The sequence below is a fragment of the Acomys russatus genome, chromosome X, assembly GCF_903995435.1.
Source record: "Acomys russatus chromosome X, mAcoRus1.1, whole genome shotgun sequence".
In the NCBI taxonomy this organism is placed as follows: domain Eukaryota; kingdom Metazoa; phylum Chordata; class Mammalia; order Rodentia; family Muridae; genus Acomys; species Acomys russatus.
In genome coordinates, this window is record NC_067169.1 from 86,328,245 (window position 1) to 86,353,779 (window position 25,535).

Genomic DNA, 25,535 nt, shown 5'->3' on the forward strand with positions numbered 1-25,535 from the left:
AGTTACCTGTAGATTTTTGTGTACGGTTGAAGTCTTGAGAGCTTTTCCTCATTCATTTTGGCATGTCCATTGGTGTTGTCCTTGTTCAGTTCACATTTGGGCAACTAAATCCATAAAGTCTCACCAACATAACTACTCTTATTTATTGACCCATTTTTGTCCCTACTGTCCATCCTGCATTGTTGTTATAATTTCCATTGCCTTATGCTTTTCATTAGTTTCTTGGCTGTTGTTGCATGCATGTTTATGTTCTCACATGTCTAAATTTTTAAAAGTTCTGTTGAGATAGCCATTTGGGCCACAATTAAATTAATACATTAAACTTTAGACTAGCTCATGAATCATAATCTTATAATATTGAATTTGAATATTCAAGAATAGTACATCTTTGTATTTATGCAAGTGTTCTTTATGCTTTTTGATGATACTTTAAAGTTTAAAATGATTTTCAAATAAACCTTATACATTTTTATTTAGTCCTGTTCTAAATGGAGTCTTTATCTCCATCAACACATTTTTGGTACTGGGAATTTAACTTAGGGCTTCACATATGCTTGGCAAACATTCGTCCTTCCACTGAGTTATATCTCCAGCATTCTATCAGCATTTCTAATTAAGGGAAAGATGATACTTCCTTTTTTTAAAATTGGGGTTTAATTCAGAGGTAGAATCTTTGCTTATCCTGTGTGAGGCTCTAAGTCAGTTCCAACCTCAGAGTCCACCCCCTCTCTCTCATGTACATATATATATGTACATATATCTATATAGTTTTTATTAGATATATTAGATACTTGGCAGACTAAGATGAGAGGAATACTTCAGTCCAGGAGAGTTAAAGATCAGCCTGAGCAACAGAAGACCTTACCTCAGCAAAAAAGAAAGTGAAAGTATTCATGTTTTCATTTGTAAACTAGTGATGACAATCATTAGCTCTTAGAAATATAAATTTTAAGTGAAATCTCATATTGAAAACATTTGACATAGTGCTAGCACATAGTAACCATTCAACATTTGTTCAAGAACTTAGTTCTTTTTGTATAATAACCTATCATAGGTCTATAATCAAGTGCTGTGTAGATATCTATTTCTTAGCCATAATTTCTACATTCTTCTTTTAGTATTGTTCTTGGAGTATGGAACATGCAATTCTAGACATTATTATAAGAAGAAGTCATAGTTTTTGTGTAAGTGGCTCATTGTCTAACCATTAACAATCAATGCAATTTTCAGAAACCTGTATTTATATACTTCTCTCCAGGTTTCCTTAAACATAACCATGTAATACTATATTTCATAACACTCCAACATTTTAATAAATATTTGGAAGAGATGAAGAAGCAAAATCTCTAGCTATGTTTCCGAATTGTTTTCCAAGGAAGGTAATATTACGTAATAGAAGGGGCTTTAGGGAGGTTTAGAAGTCCACATAGGTCATTCCTAGTGGTCTCCACTTTTGGTTCAGAACAAAGGCCAATCTTTGAATCTTTAATTAATGGAAATTTCTTTTTTTATTTTCTTTGTAATGATTAGAGTGGGAGACTTTGTTATTGTTGTTGTTTATAGTAGGGTACAAAAGCATGGTTGGCTATAAAGGAAAGTCATTTACAAAAGGCTGGTAGCTATCATATTTGTGAATATCAGCTCTAATTCATAGAAGTCTCTAATGACAATGGGACTAGTTCTTCAAAGCAAGTATAGTTGTTAACATTTCCTCATGGTTTGTGACATTTTCAATCTTCAAGAAAGCCCCCCTTCTACTCATAGTTATTTTTTCAGCTAACAGGTATGAGCTTTTCACTCTGCAAATGAGAAGTAATTTCCCATGTAAATGACTGTAGTAACTGAGGTTAATTTAGAATAAGCCAAAAGGAGTAGATGGCAAGAAATAACTGAACTCGGGGCTGAAATCAACAAAACAGAAACAAACTAAAATACAAAGAATCAATGAAACAAAGAGTTGGTTCTTTGAGAAAACCAATAGGATCAGCAAACTGTTACCTAAATTAACTAAAAGGCAGAAAGAGAATATGGATATGAGTAAGAAATGAATAGGGGGGCATAACAACAGACACAAGAAATCATAAGGATATACTTTTATTTCAAAAAACCTGTACTCTACCAAATTGGAAAATATAAAAGAAATGAATAATTTTCTCCATACACACCACTTACCAAAGTTAAATCAAGATCAGATAAGCAATTTAAACAGACCTACAGCCCCTAGCGAGCTAGAAGCAAAAGATAAACAGATTTGAAAGAGATCTAAATGAAATTGCCTAATAATGATGGAGTCAGAGCCCCAACTGAATACCTCTTGTTGCCAAATGAAATGTCTAATACTGGGAATGGGTTCCATCTAATTGAGTTGTTGGCCAAAGAGTTCCCACAAGAGCCCCCAAGCAAGCCAACTCTTGTCAAGACTGTGGGTTGCTCTTCACAAACTGACAACAAGGCTGCCTTGCTGATTACAATACCAAAACACACCATTGAATATAGAGGAGTTGAGATGGTGCTTAGACAGAGCCTTCATACCTTCTGGTATCTTTGGTATGAGAAGATACTCTGTATGTTACCAAAAGAGAAACATAAATAACAATCCAGCCACAAACCTTCTGATCTATAATGATGTCTTTTGTGCAATTTATGCTAGGACAATCGTGATACAAGTTTGTGGGAGTAACTAACCAATATGTGATTTGACTAATGGCCTACTCCACGAGATGGAATCCCTACCCATTATTTCTTGGGTGACCAAGAACCTGAGACTAATAGCTCAGGGACCAAGGGAAAAACCAAATAATGTTTTTTTTTAAATACAAAACAAAACAGAAGCAGCAAAAAATTACTTTTTAATGACATTCTGCTATATTCATAGGTCAGTGCCTTGCTCAGCCATCATCAGAGAAACTTCTTCCTGTAGCAGATAGGAATAAATACCTAGACCCACATCCAGACATTATGCAGAGAGAGTCCTTGGAACAATCATTCCTAAATGGAATGTTTTCATCTTTTGTGTTCCCTTGGGACCCAGGGAACCCTGCAGATGAGGAAGTGGTGCCTGGCCTCAGTGGAAGAGGATGTGCTCAGTTCTGATGCAACTTAATGTGCTGGGGTGTGTTGGTAGGAGGGGTGCCCCTTTTCTAAGGAGTAGGTTGGGACTGGGAGGAGAGGAGGGAGGGGCTAGATTCAAGACGTAAAGTGAATAAAAATAAAGAAAGAAAAAGAAAAGAAGAAATTGAGCTCACAAGACTCTTGTCTTATTTTATCATAGTAGCTATAGTATCCGCACAACCATTCAAAATTCCCTTTGCATGGCTCCATTCATGGATTGTGGTCCAACAGGGCTCTTTCTTTTAAAAAAAAATTAGCTTATTTTTAATTTTATTTATACATATTTTTCTTCTTTCTTCTTTAGAACTTTATGTTGTTTGTTGTGAATTTCACATCGTGCACCCCAATCCCATTCATTTCCCCTTCTCCTTGTACCTGCCTTCCACCCTTGCAACCTCCTCCCAAAAGAGAAAAAAAACCTCATTGTGGAAGCTGTAGTGTATCACAGTGTGTCTCACTGTATAACCTTTTGTCCACACTTCTTTGCTTGCAAATGTTCATTGCAAAGACTCGTTGGTCTGGTATGGGGCCTCTGGCTTATGCTACTCTTATCAATACTTGGACCTCACTAGGACTTCTCGTGGATATCCTGTTGTTGCTCTGAGTCATGGAGATCTGTAGTTTTGGATTTGTTGGACCAGTCCCTTCATGGACTTCAGCAGTTTATTCATGGGGTAGATGTTGCTGTGGTCAAATTCAAAGCCCTGTATCTGGGCTTGAGAGGTATCTGAGCTAGTTAGCCTACTGCCTCTCCTACTCTCATGCCCTTGAGGATGGATTACTTGAAACCCCCACATCCAGAGCCAGGTCTACTCTGATGTCCAGGCAAAGTGCAAGGCCCTCTTTTCCATGTGCTTCAGCTGATGAGGGGCAGGAACAACTTCCCTGTTCTCATGACCCCATATCCTGAGAGACTGGAGCTGGCTCACCAGCAATTCCTGTAATGTGCAGGGCGCACTCTCCCAAGTACTGCAGCTGGCTAGAGATAGGGTCAACGTTCCTCCTCTCATGCCCCCAGGGCCAACTCTCCCACACTGCCCAGGTGAGGGGTAGGGACAGCTCTGTACAGCCCTCAGACATCAACATGACCCTAGGCAACAGACCAGACAAGGACATCTGTCTGGCCTTTGGTGGTAACAGATCCCAACTGATGCAGGGCCAGGAACCCACAAGTGTGTGGCCCCCAGTGGCTGCACAGGTCAGGACTCTACCATGGTCCCAGGTGGTATCAACAGCTGCTCACATCAGGCTGTTCCTTACTACCCTCCAGTCCCCAGTCTGCCTCTCTTTATTGTCCCCACATGCTTCTGTTTCTCTTTCTCTTTCACATCTCAACCACTTACTTGTTCTTCTTAGTGGCACACAGGGTCTCTGAGTGTCTGGGCTCATCTCAGAAGTGGTCTCAGGAGAGCTATACCCCTACTGGATCATTATGGCACTTGGCATTGATCTTCTTGGGCATGGTCTGCTCCCCCCCAAGCCTGAGTGATGCCAGACTGGAGGTTATCTCAGGCTAGCTTTTTGTCTAGGACCTATGGCACTGGTCTGTTGGTCATCTTAGGCTTGTTCCACACCCGGCCCACCCCAATTGCCCCATGTGAGGGTTCACTATCTTGGGCTCACTCATGCCCAGGCCCCATGGTCACAGGCAGTGTTCTTCTAGCCTCTTGCTTGCTGCCTACCCTGGGAACAGGTCTAGGCCTGCCTGGCACCAGACTGATGGTCATCTGATGGAGCGTAGACATAGCCTCTCTCCTTTGCAAACTACTGATGCACATGTAACACAGCAGCCACACATGCAATGCTTCTTAGAGCAGTTTCCTTCACCTCCCCCTCTCTCTCCCTCCACTGTAGGTACCTTGCATATATATTATGGCTTCTAGTACAGTGCTTTTATGGGATTCCTAAGTGTGGAAATGAATGAGTCTCTGTTTCTCGTGTCTTTTCCTGGTTTCTTTTCTTTCTGTTTGTTTTGTCCTATTCCAGTGTTTTATGTTATATTTTATTTTTTATTATCCCATACAGGAATTTGTTTTCTAATGAGAGACTGAAAGGGGATGGATACAGATGTGTGGGGATGTGAGGAGGACCTGGGACAAGTAGAGGGAGGGGAAATATCAACTAGGATATGTCATGTGTGGGGAAAATGTATTTTCAGTAAAAGAAAAAGAAAACAGCTGGATAGACAAAAATTTTTTGGAGGAAGGCCTTAATTTCTGGAGAGATAACATGCTAGGGAAATGTGTTCCACATAGTACTGATGATAGTTCTGAAAAGCAAGAGAAACTATGCTTGAACTTCAGTTTTGTGCAAAGTAGCATTAATATAACGATAAACAGGTCATGGGCTCTCCTTTCAATGAAATTTGTGGCTAATGAACTGTAAGATTATTATACATCATTGAGATAAATGCACTGGAAGAGAGATACAGGGGTTTGGGGTCTTTTTCTTAAGGTAATCATCTAGTGAAGGTGAAGGCACGATAACAAAATTTGACATTTGAACAGAGGAAGAAGTGATGGAGTTTTGTAGAATGATCACCAGAAGAAAGATAATTTTAAAGAAGTCAAAGAAGGAGAAAAAAGCATTTTTCTTAAGTTCTTCTACTCTTACACCCTTGGCCACACTGTTGTATCTCTGCTTCTACCCTTTGACTTTTACAATTTTACAAATAGGTGAGACCATGCTGTATTTCTTTTTGTATTACTGGCTTGTTTCGCATAGCAAAAATGTTAGCCATACTATATAAATGACAATGTTTATTTTTCATATGGCTAAGTCATTTGAATGTATACTATATAGAATGATACCATGTTGAAGTTATTAAACAATGTTTATTTCTCTTAGTTTCTCTCTTAACTTGTCTATCACACAAATAATTGACTCATATTTGTTTATAAAGCTTTACAACACAATCTTGAGCAGGTTAAGCCTATCCTTAACCCTCTATGCTATCTTGACTCCATTGTTGCCAAAATCATCAAGTTACTTGCTTTTTAGTTCTTTGTTACCATTGAATCTTCATCTCTCCTGCACCCCTGACTATAACTGAATCTCTTGGCTGAATCCCCTACTTCTTCTTCTAGTTCCTCCTTTCCTGGCTGGCAGGAAGTCCCACCTATTCTCTCCTTGCTCATTGATTGTCTCTAAGCTGTTTTATTGACATATCAGGAGGACAATAGGGGAGCAGAGTTTATGCAACACTTAGACAGGAAATTATCAGAACAAGGTTTACAAACAGATATGGGGGATACAGAAATAAACATTTGAATTTCACAATAACCTTATGTCAACAATATGCATAATTAGTTATACTGTTTATTTACAAATTCTTCCCAGACAGTGGTAACTATAACTGTCAATGGGTGTGGTCATTACTTTGTGACATTCAGCATATAATTTATGTATATATCAAATGATCACATAGTATAATTTGAATATTATTTTGTTTATTTGTTAAATAGTTTAAGATAGAAAAGAGATTATTAGAGCAATGTCAAATGGAACACGAAGAGTTCACTTAATAACAATATATGCATTGAATTTGGAGTTATGGAGGAGATAATTGTTCACTGCAGTTTCAGTAATTCAAATGAAATCATGAAATGCATTAGATTTGCAGTAAATGGAGGTATTAATTGGAAAGCCAAGGGTTAAAATTAAGAATGTAGAATATCTTCTCATAAAGCTTATATGGAAAGAAAAACTAGAGGGTGACAGGAAGATGGAGTCCTATGTCAAGAGGGGTTTTGGTTGGGTTTACTATCAGTGAGGGTCAAGATGTTTCTATGCCATAAAAATGAGCAATCTGTGACTTTGACCATTATTAAATTAGAGCCTATTGTCTCCTCTTGTTAGGCATAACAATCCACCACAGAAGGAAGTCAGGGCAGGAACCTTGAAGTAGGAACTGAAGCAGAAGTCATAAAGAAATACTGCTTATGACTTATACTTTATGGCTTACTGAACCTTCTTTGTTATTGAAACCACAACCTTCTTTGTTGTTGAACACAGGATCACAATGGGCTGGACCCTTTACCATCAATTCATCAATCACCATTATGAAAATGCCTTCCAGGCTTGCTGGATTTTCTGAAGGTATTTTTCTCAGTTGAGGTATCCTTTTCTCAGATGACTACAGCTTGTGTCAAGTAGGCATAAAAACTAGCCAGGACAACCCACAAGATCAACATATTCCTTAGAATCATGCTTCTGCTATGTTATTGAGGTGAATAATATTCACATTTAGAGTTTTCTTACCTTTCTTTCCAAACAGCTCCACACATGCTATGGGAGCCCAAACTTTAAAATATGCCCAGTGACAGTGGTGATGATGGTGATGGTGGTGGTGAAGGCAATGATGATGACAACAATGATAATAAAAATAATCCTTAAGATTCACTGAATGCTTTCTAAGTATTGGATAATTTTCTAAGTTCTTGGATAGCAAAAGTCAGCTAAATAAAATATATCAATGAAAAATAAGTGAGTTTGTATGTATGAAAAATAAACATAATATGGACACTATATATTCCATAAATACATCATACTATGCCTGATGCTTTTCATGAACTCTAGCAGTTTTACTTTCTTTCACACATTTTCATCTTTTATCATTATCTCTGATTCATTATGCTCTCTTCTGTTTCTTCCTCACCCAGGGCTAAAGTAGATGAATTCATAGGGAATCTCCACGTCATTGTCACTAATATCAACACAAAACCCACAACTCTTTTCTTAAAGGGAATAATAGATAACAGATATAGGTAACTACAAGTTCTTTCTTCCAATGTGAAGGCAGTTTCATGAAGTTTTATAGTTTTACATAACAAAGAAAGTCATAAATCAAGGCAAGTTCTTAATACACTGGTAGACACATCTGGGAGGCAGACAATGAGAGTGTGGAAGCTCTTCTACAGGGCCAAGATGCTACCTGATGACATCCTTAGCTTTTGAGTTGGTGGAAGCTAGTGGTCTGTTCAGTTAAGAGATTCCAAATGATTTTTTATTTATTAGTCACAAGATATTAGTTCTTACATAGAAGTGGGCAAGGAATGGCTGGTCCAGAGTGCTAGAACTAGACCAAGATAAAAGCAGTTAGCCTCTAGACCTGCAACATTGCAATCTCTCCATAGTACTGGAATTCTAATCAATCAGTCTCTGTAGGCATGGCTTCTTTTCATGAGTTATCCTTCACACTAGTTATGAGCTGCTTAGTGAAAGAAAGTAAAACTCTATTGAAATACCTTTTGAACTTTAGATACTGTTCAGAATGCTTATTTAAGGACTGGGGCCTCTATAGCGTGGCCCCATTACTCTGGTAAGCTCATGGCATATATCAGAGAAGCTCTTATAGAGTGGAATTGCCTTTGGTTATGAGTGCCATCAGCACTTTCATCAATTACTGAAGGAGCTGTTGGAGCCATAGGTAGCAGGTTCTCCTGAACACACATAAAGTTATTTACCACATAATGATCCTGTTTTGTGATGCTTTACTGGGATTATATAACCTTAGGCAAAGAACCAGAGAACCTGCATCCCATAGACATATATCCCTGCCACTGATTCAGATGATCCTGTGTGCTCCATTTCCCCAGGCCGCAGGGAACTAACCTGTAATACAAAGGTCATATTTCTTATTCTGCCTGCCTTGGAGAGGCACTTTTTTAACCACATGTAATGTGTGGAATCATGATAATAGCCAGGGTGAGAGCTTGATGCAGAAGTCAGGAAGTGAGTCCTTGTTCAACCTTGGGCAGATGGGGGTTTTAATTTGTTTTTCTCATTTTTAACTAACATCCAGGATTCAAGCTGGTAGTACATGAGAAACACTCTGTTCTCTGATATCCTCAGGGACAGGAGAATTTGTAAAGCAATGAGAAAACATCCAGCTCATGAAATAGTAAAAAGAGATGAACTAAGGTGAGGTTCATGCTTGTGCTTCTTCAAACATGGCCTGAGTAACAGCATTCAGGGAGAACAAGTGTTTCTTCTGCCTCACAACTCCCTGGCTTCAGCGTGTAGTTAAGCTGTTGAGTTCTACTATGTTCTTCCGTCCTGTCATTCACTTACTTCATGTCTATTCTTCTCTTCCCATATAACTTGCTACATAACTTCACCTGTTCTCTGATTCTCACATAAATATTCTATGATTATCTTTACTTGTAACTTGAGCTCTGTTGTGAACTCTGAATCTCTAACTTTATCTAAATTCTTCAAAGGTACCCCAGTCTTATGACTGCAAAAACCTAAACTCATCCTTGTTCCCCAAAAACTGACTTCTTACTGATTACCAATACCTGAATGCTTTGCTGCTGCCTTCAACATTGCACATGGAAAATAGATTCCCCTTCTTCTCTAAGGCCACTATGAGTCCATTCCTAGTCACAGCTTCTAAAGATCTCCTAATGGCAGAGAATGTTGCTCAGTTGTGGAGTTTGTACCCAGCATTCTTAAGACCATAGATTTAATCTCAATTATCACACACACACACACAGACACACAGACACACACACAGAGAGAGAGAGAGAGAGAGAGAGAGAGAGAGAGACAGACAGAGAGAGAGAGAGAGAGAGAGAGAGAGGCAGAGAGAAGCAGAGAGAGACAGAGAGAGAGACAGAGAGAGAGAGAGAGAGAGAGAGAGAGAGAGAGAGAGAGAGAGAGAGAGAGAGAGAGAGAGAGAGAGAAACACACACACACACAACACACACACAGAGGGGGGCATTCTATTAAAACCCCAATGGTGTTTCCAGTTATTCAACGTTAAGCCTGAGGTATGTACCTATCATTTCTTCTTTCCATTTGAAGACAGGTTTTTCAAATTCTGTCAGTATGCCCATAGCATTTCTTTTCTTTGGTCCTTTGTCTCGTTTGTCTATTTTGATTACAAGCATATACCAAGTAATTCTTAAAAGCTGCTTAGCTCAGAGCTATAGAAATTATAGGCTACAGACTGATGATTGTTCATTTAAAATGTCAGGCTGACTTAAATATAAGGCCTAGAAAAACACCAGATAAGGATTTCTTCCTACCCATGGTCCTTATCTGGAGAGGAACAGTACAGAAAATTACAGACATTTTCAGAACACAAGAGTAGGAACTCTGAGCCCCATTCTCATGTAACAGATCATCCAATAAGACTCACTCAACTTTGTTGAATTTTTCTTTTGTCATCTATACAAATGAGGCCATCAGTTTCTTCTTAAAAGAATAGTCCATGATTTGTCCAAAATCACATCTGAAATTCAAGGAACAGAAGAGAGGAAATTAAATACCTTCTATATATGAAATTATTCTGCATCTGTTATGTAAGTTATTACTCATGACAATGCAGAGAGGTAAGAATATTTGTGGCTGTCTATTAGATAGTAAACTCATATGCAAGTGAGTTAAATCAATAATTTTATGGTAGCATACTTGATAAACATACTATGCTTATCCCCACAATCTCTTTGCATTAAAAAAAAAACTGTATCCCAGACTAGATATAGAATTTGTTTTGTGATTTTCCCCTTAGTTGTTCTTTCTTTTTCAATACAAAACCACAAGAAAATCTATTTTCAAATGAAGTGTAGAGAAGCAATTTTAAAACTTTGCTTATCATCATTTGAACCTTGGAACTCACTTTTCCCTCCTCATTGTCCAATTTACTCCTACCCACACATTGCAATAGCCTTGAGGCACAGTGTTTGCTCCAGGGAAAGACATAATTGGTCATTGCTTTGTGGCATGAGCAAGATTAATTATGGAGAAAGATAATTTGAATGCTGGGTAATATTTATATTATTGAAGTGAAATCATTGGCAGCATCTTAAGACAGGGCCCTCCCTTCCTCTTTTCTGTTGCAATAAGGCCAGCCTCCTTTTTCTGAACCCTGGATTAATCATTGGAAAAATCCACAAACATTAATTCTGCTGATGCAGCTTACAGTTGTTAATTAATTTATGAACTAATTAACCTGGTTGCCAGTCATTTTTGAATATTCTTATGTTCTTGGACTAATTTGAATAAATGTTACAAGTACCAGTGGATTGATTAAAGATCTGTAATACTGAAAAACTAGAAAATATCTATATGTTAAAAATGTAGCCAGGCAAAGCTTCTCTACCGGGGGAAAGTAGCAGGCACCAGAGCCCATGTCAGAGACAACCTCTGCTCCCCTTACTAGGGGACCCTCACGGAGACTGAGGTGCCCATTGGCTATATCTAAACAGGGTGTATAGGTCGTCACCATGCATTTTCCGTGGTTGGTTCATCAGTCTCTCCAGGCAAATAAGTTATAAAAAAAATTTAAGATATGTAGCCAGGTAACTAGATTTCTATTTTATAGTTCCATGGTAACAATCGACCATTTTGGATATCGTAATGAGGAATGAAGCACTTTAAAGCATTATTAATAGTTTATACCTTTCCTAACAAAAAACCCAGAATAGCTAAAATAATCTTGTACAATAAAAGGTGCTCCGGAGGAATCTCCATACCTGATGTCAAACTGTATTATAAAGCAATAGTAATTAAAACAGCTTGGTACTGGCACAGCAACAGGCTGGTTGATCAGTGGAATCGAATCGAAGACCCAGATATGAATCCACACACATATGGTCACTTGATTTTTGACAAAGAAGCCAAATCCATTCAATGGAAAAAGGATAGCATCTTCAACAAATGGTGCTGGTCTAACTGGAGGCCTATGTGTAAAAAAATGCAACTGGACCCATATTTGTCACCTTGCACAAAACTCAAATCCAAGTGGATTAAAGACCACAACATAAAACCAGAGACACTAAGTCACTTAGAAGAAAAAGTGGGGAAGAGCCTGGAACATATTGGCACAGGAGACAACTTCCTGAACAGTACACCAACAGCCCAGGCCTTAATGTCAACCATTAATAAATGGGACCTCATGAGGCTGAGGAGCTTCTGTAAGGCAGGAGACACTGTCAAGAGAACAAAGCGACAGCCTACAGACTGGGAAAAGATCTTCACCAACCCTACATCTGACAAAGGTTTAATATCCAAAATATATAAAGAACTCAAGAAATTAAACACCACCAAACCGAATAACCCAATTGAGAAATGGGGCTTGTACCACAGTTTCTTTATCCAGTCTTCTACTGAGGGAAACTTAGGTTGTTTCCATGTTCTGGCTATTATGAATAAGGCTGCTATGAACATGGTTGAGCAAATTTTCTTGTTGTGTGCTGGAGCATCTTCTGGCTATATTCCAAGGAGTGGAATAGCTGGGTCTTGAGGAAGCCCTATTCCCATTTTTCTGAGATAGCACCAGATAGATTTCCAAAGTGGCTGTACTAGTTTGCATTCCCACCAGCAATGAAGGAGTGTTCCTCTCTCCCCACATCCTCGCCAGCATGTGGTGTCGCTTGAGTTTTTGATCTTAGCCATTCTGATGGGTGTAAGATGGAATCTCAGAGTTGTTTTGATTTGCATTTCCCTGATGACTAAGGAGGTTGAGCATTTCTTTAAGTGTTTCTCAGCCATTTAATACTCCTCTGTTGAGAATTCTCTGTTTAGTTCCAAGCCCCATTTCTCAATTGGGTTATTCGGTTTGGTGGTGTTTAATTTCTTGAGTTCTTTATATATTTTGGATATTAGACCTTTGTCAGATGTAGGGTTGGTGAAGATTTTTTCCTCGTCTGTAGGCTGTCGCTTTGTTCTCTTGACAGTGTCTCCTGCCTTACAGAAGCTTCTTAGCCTCATGAGGTCCCATTTATTAATGGTTGACATTAAGGCCTGGGCCGTTGGTGTTCTGTTCAGGAAGTTGTCTCCTGTGCCAATATGTTCCAGGCTCTTTCCCACTTTTTCTTCTAAGTGGCTTAGTGTCTCTGGTTTTATGTTGAGGTCTTTTTTTTTTTTTTTTTTTTGACCACAAGCAGTTTATTTCTGACATATTTAAGCACAGCACAACTTTGAAAAAAAAGTTTTCTCATGAAAATTATCACAATAAAGCTCAAGACATAAGTTACAATAAAATGTCTGCAACAAGCGCATGACTTCTTCCACAAGAATGGTTCTATTTTTTTTTTTTTTTTAATTATTATTTTTTTTTATTATTTTATTCTTGTTACATCTCAATGTTTATCCCATCCCTTGTATCCTCCCATTCCTCCCCCCCCATTTTCCCATTATTCCCCTCCCCTATGACTGTTCCTGAGGGGGATTATGTCCCCCTATATATTCTCATAGGGTATCAAGTCTCTTCTTGGCTACTTGCTGTCCTTCCTCTGAGTGCCACCAGGTCTCCCCCTCCAGGGGACATGGTCAAATGTGAGGCACCAGAGTATGTGAGAAAGTCGTATCACACTCTCCACTCAACTGTGGAGAATATTCTGACCATTGGCTAGATCTGGGAAGGGGTTTAAAGTTTACCTCCTGTATTGTCCTTGGCTGGTGCCTTAGTTTGAGCGGGACCCCTGGGCCCAAATCTGCCTATCATATTGTTCTACTTGTAGATTTCTAGGACCCTCTGGATCCTTTTATTTTGCTGTTCTCCCATGCGTCTCTCATTTAGAGTCCCAATAGGATGCCTTCCCCTCTGTCCCAGTTTCCTGGTAAGTGAAGGCTTTCGTGGGACATGCCCCTTGGGCTAGTATGCAGATATAAGTGAGTATATACCATTTGATTCTTTCTGCTTCTGGGTTAACTCACTCATTATGATCATTTCTAGCTCAATCCATTTATCCACAAATTTCGGGAATTCCTTGTTTTTAATAGCTGAGTAGTATTCCATAGTGTATATGTACCACAGTTTCTTTATCCACTCTTCTACTGAGGGACACTTAGGCTGTTTCCATGTTCTGGCTATTATGAATAAGGCTGCTATGAACATGGTTGAGCAAATTTTCTTGTTGTGTGCTGGAGCATCTTCTGGGTATATTCCAAGGAGTGGAATAGCTGGGTCTTGAGGAAGCCCTATTCCCATTTTTCTGAGATAGCACCAGATAGATTTCCAAAGTGGCTGTACTAGTTTGCATTCCCACCAGCAATGAAGGAGTGTTCCTCTCTCCCCACATCCTCGCCAGCATGTGGTGTCGCTTGAATTTTTGATCTTAGCCATTCTGATGGGTGTAAGATGGAATCTCAGAGTTGTTTTGATTTGCATTTCCCTGATGACTAAGGAGGTTGAGCATTTCTTTAAGTGTTTCTCAGCCATTTGATACTCCTCTGTTGAGAATTCTCTGTTTAGTTCCAAGCCCCATTTCTCAATTGGGTTATTCGGTTTGGTGGTGTTTAATTTCTTGAGTTCTTTATATATTTTGGATATTAGACCTTTGTCAGATGTAGGGTTGGTGAAGATTTTTTCCCAGTCTGTAGGCTGTCGCTTTGTTCTCTTGACAGTGTCTCCTGCCTTACAGAAGCTTCTCAGCCTCATGAGGTCCCATTTATTAATGGTTGACATTAAGGCCTGGGCCGTTGGTGTTCTGTTCAGGAAGTTGTCTCCTGTGCCAATATGTTCCAGGCTCTTTCCCACTTTTTCTTCTAAGTGAGTTAGTGTCTCTGGTTTTATGTTGAGGTCTTTAATCCACTTGGATTTGAGTTTTGTGCAAGGTGACAAATATGGGTCCAGTTTCATTTTTTTACACATAGACCTCCAGTTAGACCAGCACCATTTGTTGAAGATGCTATCCTTTTTCCATTGAATGGATTTGGCTCCTTTGTCAAAAATCAAGTGACCATATGTGTGTGGATTCATATCTGGGTCTTCGATTCGATTCCACTGATCAACCAGCCTGTTGCTGTGCCAGTACCATGCTGTTTTAAGTACTATTGCTTTATAGTACAGTTTGAGATCAGGTATGGAGATTCCTCCGCAGCATCTTTTATTGTACAAGATTGTTTTAGCTATTCTGGGTTTTTTGTTTTTCCATATGAAGTTCAGAATTGAACTTTCAATGTCTTTAAAAAATTGTGTAGTTATTTTGATAGGGATTGCATTGAATCTGTAGATTGCTTTTGGTAGGATGGCCATTTTACTATGTTAATTCTCCCGATCCATGAGCAAGGAAGATCACGCCATCTTCTCAGGTCATCTTCAATCTCTTTCTTCAGAGTTTTGAAATTTTTTTCATACAAGTCCTTCACTTGCTTAGTTAGGGTAACTCCTAGATATTTTATATTGCTTGTGGCTAATGTGAAGGGTGTGGTTTTCCTAATTTCTTCCTCTGTAAGCTTGTCATTTGTGTATAGGAAGGCTACAGACTTTTTTGAGTTAATTTTGTATCCAGCCAATTTGCTGAAGGTGTTTATCAGCTTTAGGAGTTCTCTGGTGGAGTTTTGAGGGTCACTTATGTACACTATCATATCATCTGCAAAGAGGGATAATTTGACTTCCTCCTTTCCCATTTGGATACCCTTGATCTCCTTTTGTTGTCTTATTGCTCTGGCTAGAACTTCGAGTACTATATTGAAGAGATATGGAGAGAGTGGGCAGCCTTGCCTTGTTCCCGATTTGAGAGGAATTTCCTTGAGTATCTCACCATTTACTTTGATTTTGGCTATTGGCTTGCTGTATATAGCCTTTATTATGTTGAGGAAAGTGCCTTGTATCCCCGATCTCTCTAAAACTTTAAACATGAATGGGTGTTGAATTTTATCAAATGCTTTCTCTGCATCCAAGGAGATGATCATGTGGTTTTTATTTTCAGTTTGTTTATATGATGGATTACATTGATGGATTTCCGTATATTAAACCATCCCTGCATGCCTGGAATGAAGCCTACTTGGTCATGATGAATGATATCTTTGATGTGCTCCTGTATTCGTTTTGCAAGTATTTTATTTAGTATTTTTGCATCTATGTTCATAAGAGAAATTGGTCTGAAATTCTCTTTCTTTGTTGAGTCTTTGTGAGGTTTAGGTATCAATGAGACTATGGCCTCATAGAATGAATTTGGTAATTTTCCATCCATTTCTATCTTTTGGAGTAGCTTGAAGAGTATCGGTATTAGCTCGCCCTTAAAGGTCTGGTAGAATTCTGCACTGAAACCATCTGGCCCTGGGCTTTTTTGGTTGGAAGACCATCGATGATTGCTTCTATTTCTGTAGGGGAAATGGGACTATTTAACTTGTTTATCTGTTCTTCACTCAACTTTGGCAAGTGAACTTGATCAAGAAAATCGTCCATTTCCCTTAGATTTTCAAATTTTGTGGCGTATATGCCTTCAAAGTAGGATCTTATGATTCTTTGAATTTCTTCAGTGTCTGTTGTTATGTCTCCCTTTTCATTTCTGATTTGTTCATTTCAATACTGTCTCTCTGCCTTTTAGTTAGTTTGGCTAATGGTCTGTCTATCTTGTTGATTTTCTCAAAGAACCAGCTTTTGGTTTTGTTGATTCTTTGGACTGTTTTCTTAGTTTCTAATTTGTTAATTTCAGCCCTGAGTTTGATAATTTCCAGGCGTCTACTCCTCTTGGGTGTTTCTGCTTCTTTTTTTTCTAGGGCTTCCAGTTGTGTTGTTAAGATGCTTATGTGCGATGTTTCCAATTTCTTTTTAAAGGCACTTAGTGCTATGAATTTTCCTCTTAGCACTGCTTTCAATGTATCCCACAAATTTGGGTATGTTGTTTCATCATTTTCATTGAATTTCAGAAACTCCTTGATTTCTTTCTTTATTTCTTCCCTGACCCAGGTGTCATTTAGCAGAGAGTTGTTTAGTTTCCACAAACGTGTAGGCTTTTTGTTATTTCTGTTGTTGTTGAATTGCAGCCTAAGAGCATGGTGATCTGATAGGATACAAGGTATTATTTCAATCCTCTTGTATCTGTTGAGGCTTGCTTTGTGACCTACGATGTGATCAATTTTGGAGAAGGTTCCATGGGGTGCAGAGAAGAAGGTATATTCTTTCTTGTTTGGGTGAAAGGTTCTATAGATATCTGTTAGATCCATTTGACCCATGGCATTGGTTAATGATGTTATTTCTCGGCTTAGTTTCTGTTTCAATGACTTATCCTTCAGTGAGAGTGGGGTGTTGAAGTCTCCCACTATTATTGTGTGGGGATCGATGTGTGGTTTAAGCTTTTTTAGGAGATCTTTTACATATGTGGGTGCCCTTGTATTGGGAGCATAGATGTTCAGAATTGTGATGTCATCTTGGTTGACTTTACCTTTGATGAGTATGAAGTGTCCTTCCTCATCCCTTTGATTAATTTTGGTTGAAAGTCTATTTTGTTCGATACTAAAATGGCTACACCTGCTTGCTTCTTGTGACCATTTGCTTGGAATATTTTTTTCCAACCTTTTACCCTGAGGTAATGCCTTTCATTATGGGTGAGATGTGTTTCTTGGATGCAGAAGAATGTTGGGTCTTGTTTATGTACCCATTCGGTTAGTCTGTGTCTTTTTATTGGAGAATTGAGGCCATTGATGTTGAGAGATATTAATGACCAGTGACTGTTAAGAGTCTTAATTTTGATGTTGTTTCCAGTCGAGCGTTTGTGTAGTTGTGTTTTTGCCATGGGATAGTTATCTATTTCCTGGGTAGTTTTGGTTGTAGCTTGACCCTTTGGGATGGAGTTTTCCTTCTAGTACCTTCTGTAAAGCTGGGTTTGTGGATAGGTACTGTTTGAATTTGTTTTTGTCATGGAATATTTTGTTTTCTCCATCAATGGTTATTGATAATTTTGCTGGGTAAAGTAGTCTGGCCTGGCATCTGTGTTCTCTTAGGGTTTGCAGGATCTCTGTCCAGGCCCTTCTGGCTTTTATGGTCTCTGCTGAGAAGTCAGGTGTAATTCTGATAGGTTTACCATTAAATGTTATTTGGCCCTTTTCCCTTGCAGCTTTTAATATTTTTTCTTTGTTCTGCATGTTTTGTGTTTTGATTATTATGTGGCGGGCAGTTTTTCTTTTCTGGTCAATTCTATTTGGTGTTCTGTAGGCCTCTTGTATGTTTATAGGCATCTCTTTCTTTAGATTGGGGAAATTTTCTTCTATGATTTTGTTGAGAATAGTTTCTGGGCCCTGGAGTCTGATGTCTTCTCTTTCTTCAATGCCTATTATCCGCAAATTTCTTCTTTTCATGGTGTCCTTAATTTCTTGGATGTTTTGTGTCAGGAGTTTTCCAGATTTGGCATTTTCTTTAATGGTTGATTCAATATCTGTGATTGTATCTTCTAGCCCTGAGATTCGTTCTTCCATCTCTTGGATTCTGTTAGAAAAGCTCACCTCTGTGTTGCTCGCCTTCTTCTCTGAGGTCTCCCGTTCTCGTTTTTCTTCTGTCTGTGTGTTTATCATTGAATCCATTTTCATTTTCAGATCTTGAACTGATTTTTTGATTTCTTTCATCTGATTTTTTGTATATTCCTGAGTTTCTTCCATTGCCTCTTTATAGGTCTTCAGAGCTTGAACCGTTTTAGTTATTTCTTTCATCTGGTTGTTTGCATTTTCCTGCAATTTTTCCAGTTCCACTCTATGTGCTTCTTTTATGTCTCTCACCTGTTTGTCTGCGTCTTCCTGCATTTGATTACGAATTTTATTTGTTTCCTCCATTATCATCCTCATTACTAAGGATTTGAGGTCATTTTCTTGTATTTCCGTTGTATTTGAGTTCTCTGGGTGGTTTTCTTTGGGATAGCTGGAAACTGGAGACGCCATGTTGTTTTGGGGTTTTTTGCGTATGCTTTTTCGTTGTCCTTTAGACATCTTGCCGTCTTTGTTTTTGTTGGGTAGCTTCCAGAGTTGAATGGAGGGTGTCTGACGATAGATTCACTTGTTTTCTTACGATTTCCCTAGGCTGCGAGCTCAAAGCTTCACTGGTGTGGATGTTAGGAGGTTAGCCCTGTTGTTCTGGTCTCTCACAGCCAGTGATCCTCAGTCCCCCTCTGCTGTGGATCCTGCAATTGTTCTGGGTCTCTGAATGAGCGTTGGGTCAGGCCAAGGTATCCACAGCCTTCTGTGTTCCCTGCCAAGTCCAGCCAGGAGCACTGGTACCGAACCACGGGCAGAACTCAGCTAGATTCTCAGGGCCAGAACCGTCTGCCAAGCTCAGCTAGGGATTTTGGGCCCAAAATGCACACAGGGCCCAGCCAGAATTTTTGGGCTGGGACTACGCACCAAGCTCCACTAGGGCCTTTTGGCTCAAAGTGCGTGCTGTGGTCAGTTATTGACTCAGGGCCCGAACTGACCACCAATCTCAGCCAGGAATTCTGGATTCAAACTGTACACTGTGTCCAACCAGAGTCTTAGAGCTGGTGGAACCGAGAGCTCTGTCCAGCCTGTGCCACAGCAGGAGAACTGCGGCTGCTCTGAGTTAGCGCCAGTGGTGGGACAAGTGCTCCGCCCGGACTGTGTCACCGCAGGGGAGCTGCCGCTGAGCTGAGGTGGTGCCTAGGATGGAACCGAGCACGTCACCAAGCCTGCGCCACAGCAGGAGAACTGTGGCTGCTCTGAGTTAGCGCCAGTGGTGAAACCAAGTGCTCCGCCCGGACTGTGTCCCCGAAGGGGAGCTGCCGCTGAGCTGAGGTGGTGCCTAGGATGGAACCGAGCACGTCACCAAGCCTGCGCCACAGCAGGAGAACTGCGGCTGCTCTGAGTTAGCGCCAGTGGTGGGACAAGTGCTCCGCCCGGACTGTGTCCCCGAAGGGGAGCTGCCGCTGAGCTGAGGTGGTGCCTAGGATGGAACCGAGCACGTCACCAAGCCTACGCCACAGCAGGAGAACTGTGGCTGCTCTGAGTTAGCGCCAGTGGTGAAACCAAGTGCTCCGCCCAGACTGTGTCACCGCAGGGGAGCTGCCGCTGAGCTGAGGTGGTGCCTAGGATGGAACCGAGCACGTCACCAAGCCTGCGCCACAGCAGGAGAACTGCGGCTGCTCTGAGTTAGCGCCAGTGGTGGAACAAGTGCTCCGCCCGGACTGTGTCCCCGCAGGGGAGCTGCCGCTGAGCTGAGGTGGTGCCTAGGATGGAACCGAGCACGTCACCAAGCCTGCGCCACAGCAGGAGAACTGCGGCTGCTCTGAGTTAGCGCCTGTGGTGAAACCAAGTGCTCCGCCCAGACTGTGTCACCGCAGGGGAGCTGCCGCTGAGCTGAGGTGGTGCCTAGTGTGGAGCAGCGTGCTCAACTAAGCCTGCGCCACAGCAGGGGAGCTATGGCCTCCCTGAGTTAGTGCCTCAGGCAGAATTGTTTGCTGGGCCGGGCCAATACCCGGGACTCTGGGGCTGAACTGTCCGCCGAGTCCAGTCTGGGTCCAAAGGCTCCACGCGACCCAAATCCTGCCCCGAGTCCCCTCTCCCGCAGCAACTCCCACCAGCCACCACACCAATCGCCTCCACCGGAAGGCTATGAGCTGCAAACCTCAGCCGCCGCTGCTGGTGCCGCTGGTGCTGCCGCCTCTGCCGCTGCCGCTCCGATCAGAGAAAAACCACGCTCCTCCCGTGTGCAGGGGCACGCAGGTCCTCCGCACCCTGGTCCTTCCGAACCGTAGAGCACTCCTGCTGCCGTGATGTTCGGACCTCGGTGTTCCTGGCTCAGAAATCTGTGCAATTCCCTGAATTGTTCACTGGAGCCTCCAAACGCGGTCCACACTGCTCGCCGCCATCTTGGATCCCCTGTTGAGGTCTTTAATCCACTTGGATTTGAGTTTTGTGCAAGGTGACAAATATGGGTCCAGTTTCATTTTTTTACACATAGACCTCCAGTTAAACCAGCACCATTTGTTGAAGATGCTATCCTTTTTCCATTGAATGGATTTGGCTTCTTTGTCAAAAATCAATTGACCATATGTGTGTGGATTCATATCTGGGTCTTCGATTCGATTCCACTGATCAACCAGCCTGTTGCTGTGCCAGTACCAAGCTGTTTTAATTACTATTGCTTTATAGTACAGTTTGAGATCAGGTATGGAGATTCCTCCAGAGCACCTTTTATTGTACAAGATTGTTTTAGCTATTCTCAGCTATTAAGAACAAGGAATTCCTGAAATTTGTGGATAAATGGATTGAGCTAGAAATGATCATAATGAGTGAGTTAACCCAGAAGCAGAAAGAATCAAATGGTATATACTCACTTATATCTGCATACTAGCCCAAGGGGCATGTCCCACGAAAGCCTTCACTTACCAGGAAACTGGGACAGAGGGGAGGGCATCCTATTGGGACTCTAAATGAGAGACGCATGGGAGAGTAGAAAAATAAAAGGATACAGAGGGTCCTAGAAATCTACAAGTTGAACAATATGGTAGGCAGATTTGGGCCCAGGGGTCCCGCTCAAACTAAGGCACCAGCCAAGGACAATACAGGAGGTAAACTTTAAACCCCTTCCCAGATCTAGCCAATGGTCAGAATATTCTCCACAGTTGAGTGGAGAGTGTGATATGACTTTCTCACGTACTCTGGTGCCTCACATTTGACCATGTCCCCTGGAGGGGGAGACCTGGTGGCACTCAGAGGAAGGACAGCTGGTAGCCAAGAAGAGACTTGATACCCTATGAGAATATACAGGGGGAGATAATCCCCCTCAGGAACAGTCATAGGGGAGGGGAATAACAGGAAAATGGGGGGGGGGAGGAATGGGAGGATACAAGGGATGGGATAAACATTGAGATGTAACAAGAATAAATTAATAAAAAAAAAAAGAGAAATGGGGCTTGGAACTAAACAGAGAATTCTCAACAGAGGAGTATTAAATGGCTGAGAAACACTTAAAGAAATGCTCAACCTCCTTAGTCATCAGGGAAATGCAAATCAAAACAACTCTGAGATTCCATCTTACACCCATCAGAATGGCTAAGATCAAAAATTCAAGCGACACCACATGCTGGCGAGGATGTGGGGAGAGAGGAACACTCCTTCATTGCTGGTGGGAATGCAAACTAGTACAGCCACTTTGGAAATCTATCTGGTGCTATCTCAGAAAACTGAGAATAGGGCTTCCTCAAGACCCAGCTATTCCACTCCTTGGAATATACCCAGAAGATGCTCCAGCACACAAGAAAATTTGCTCAACCATGTTCATAGCAGCCTTATTCATAATAGCCAGATCATGGAAACAACCTAAGTGTCCCTCAGTAGAAGAATGGATAAAGAAACTGTGGTACATATACACTATGGAATACTACTCAGCTATTAAAAACAAGGAATTCCCGAAATTTGTGGATAAATGGATTGAGCTAGAAATGATCATAATGAGTGAGTTAACCCAGAAGCAGAAAGACTTAAATGGTATATACTCACTTATATCTGCATACTAGCCCAAGGGGCATGTCCCACGAAAGCCTTCACTTACCAGGAAACTGGGACAGAGGGGAGGACATCCTATTGGGACTCTAGATGAGAGAAGCATGGGAGAATGGCAAAGTAGAAGGATCCAGAGGGTCCTAGAAACCTACAAGTAGAACATTATGATAGGCAGATGTGGACCCAGGGGTTCCGCTCAAAATAAGGTACCAGCCAAGGACACTACAGGCAGTAAACTTTAAACCCCTACCCAGATCTAGCCAATGGGTAGAACAGTCTCCACACTTGAGTGGAGAGTGGGATATGGATTTCTCACGTACTCTGGTGCCTCTCATTTGACCATGTCCCCTGGAGGGGGTGACCTTGTGGCACTCAGAGGAAGGACAGTAGGTTACTGAGAAGAGACCTGATACCCTATGAGCATATACAGGGGGAGGTAATCCCCCTCAGGAACAGTCATAGGGGAGGGGAATAAGGGGAAAAGGGGAGGGAGGGAAGATTGAGAGGACAGAAGGGAGGGGTTAACCATTGAGATGTAACAAGAATAAATTAATAATAAAAAATTAAAAAAAGAAATAAAAAACAGTGAATGTCAATATATAATTAAAAGCACTTCTTAAAATGAAAAAAAAATTATACCTTTCCTTAAATTTGCTTTTATGACAATAACACTACTGAACAATATCCTTATAAGCAAGATATAGGGCAGGTAAATTTTGATGAGAAAAAAAGAAGTTATGAAGCTGGATATAATTCCAGTTGTTATATTCAAACTAGTGTATCATTTCTTGTTATTTTTTGTCCTTCTTGGACCATGTCTTCATCAAGGCAGCTTGCAGAAAGGCTTATACCTGTCACTGAAAGATAAATGGGTTAGCCACTAGGCCTTGTCATGCCAATGGCTATTACCTAGTAAAGAAAATGTATTCTTGGATAAAACAAAGTATACTCACAAAGAGTGGGGCACTCTTTAACTCGTATCTACAAAAGTGAATAATTTCATATAAGTCTTTGCAGCTGTATCTCAAGTGTAAAGAAGGGGCATTTGAAAACCAGTAGGCTCTATCTCAAGGCTTTTAGTAACACAGAGATGACTGATGCCTACACCAGCTGTGCCTGGAGTGACTGATATGTTTTTGGAAAGATAAAGAAACAGAGCCAGGAAGCAATGATAGAGCCACCTAAGCTGAAGGACTACGGTTTTTTTTTTTTTTTTTTTTGCTTCTGGAGAGAATGAAAAGCACAATAGAACAACAGCAGTCCACATTGGTTAAAGTTTGTAAGAAAGAGAAAGGAACAACACAATGGGAACTAAGTTGATAGTCTCTGGTGGGATTTAAGGAGAGCAAGAAGGACTTTCAGAGACAAAAGGGTAAGGTAGGGAAATTGAATTTTTCATATATAAGACAAGATGTTAAATTAATAGTGACTGAAAAATGAATGAAAAACTGAGCTCTATTGTGAGACCAGTCTTTTGAAAGAAACAAACAAAAACAAAATTGCTGACAGTGTAAAGACATTTTGCGGGAATGGCTGGAGAACAAATTATCCCAAGGGAAATGCTGTCTTTGTTTTACGACCTGTTCATGCATACAACTAGTTAGTTTCTGTTCTTTTACATAGAGCTAGTTTATATTCCACATTTATCCATTAAGCGTTTGATTAAAATATCATTTACTTAAGACTGAAGATAAAGCCATAAACACACTGAAACCTATACACATGCATGTTCCATGTGCTTAAGAAGTTTAGGATATTGCTTTAGGCTCAAAACATTTATTATTTTAAAACATTTTATTGTAGTATAATTGACAATTTTGTGTATAATTAAGTTTTACACTATGACATTTTATTTATTATTTATTAATTGCCACAATTAACTTAATTAGCATACTCATCACCTCATCTAGTTGCCATTTTTTAGCTTGAGTAAGAACATCTAACACTTACTCCATTAGTGAATTTCAAATATATATTAGAATGTGATTTACCATAGTCATTTTACAGTTTGTCAGATCTCTAGAAATTATTTCTCCTATAGAATTGAAAACTCTGTACCCTTTAACCACAATTACCCTTAGGATATTTTTTTCAACAATTTAAGAATCTTCTTACCTTTCTGACTTCCTATATTTTTTCCTTTGTTCCTTCATCTCATCTCTGGCTTTCAAAATAGAGTCTCATTGTGTATTTCAGGCTAGTCACCAAGTTTAAGTAATCCTACTTTCTGCATTCCTTCAAATGTTTGGATTACAAGCATGATCTATCATGCTGGGCTTGAGAAATTTTCTTTTAGTTTTAACATATTTTTTTAGTATAAGAATGCCAAGGTCAATTTCATAGTCTCTTTGTTCATTTAAAAATATATCATATCCACTTCACCCACTATATAAGATTAAAAAATTCATATTAAGTTGGAAAGAATAAGTATGCTGGCTAGCTTTATGTCAACTTGACATGACTAGAGTTATCTGAAAGGAGGCCATCAATTGAGAAAATGCCTCCTTAAGATGGCTGCAGGACATTTACTTAATGTCCTTGATATGGGAGGGCCTAGCTTATTGAGGATGTTGCCATCCCTGGGCTGGTGGTCCTGGCTTCTATAAGAAACCAGGCTGGACAAGCCATGACATCAAAGCCAGTAAGCAGCACCCCTTCTTGACCTCTGCATCAACTTCTGCCTCCAAGTTCTTTCTCTGATTAGTCCTGTCCTGATTTCCTTTGATGATGAACCATAAACCAAATAAATCTTTTCCTCTCCAAGTGCCTTTGGTCATGGTGTTCATCACATTATAGTAACACTAAGAGACTAGGACTGCAGAATTGAGGTGAATTGCCAAGAATTTCTGTATTTCAATGTTCTGTGGTGAACTAGAGCCTAAAATTTATTTTCAAAATTGAGGCCATTAGAGTGACTCTTCTTGACCCAAGTGTGCCATCTTGCCATCTCTAGATGCAGATGGACTCTTATGACAAAAGATTTCTGTTTAACATAGCAGTTTTCACCTTCTCTAGACAATTACCATCTGGTTGCAACAAACTACACAAGAATATTAAAAATAAAAATATTGTTTTCTTCTATCATATGAGAAAAATATGCAGGAATGTGAATAGTAGTAATGACAGAAACATCACACAAGTGTGTTGTTAGAATGCTGTTTTTTCATTTACTCTCTTGCTCACTTTCAACAAATTGTTTTTTATCTCTGGACCTTAATTTCTTCATCAATATGTTGGGGAGA

General features: G+C 40.2%; 1 protein-coding gene and 1 pseudogene across 1 annotated transcript in view; one reads left to right on the forward strand and one right to left on the reverse strand.

The window, feature by feature from the left end:
- The window catches only part of Rtl4 (retrotransposon Gag like 4), a 402,948-nt gene that overhangs the window by 191,468 nt on the left and 185,945 nt on the right, over nucleotides 1-25,535 (forward strand). The gene's annotated exons all lie outside the window — the stretch shown is intronic.
- LOC127186083 (uncharacterized) lies at nucleotides 4,819-4,929 on the reverse strand (annotated as a pseudogene).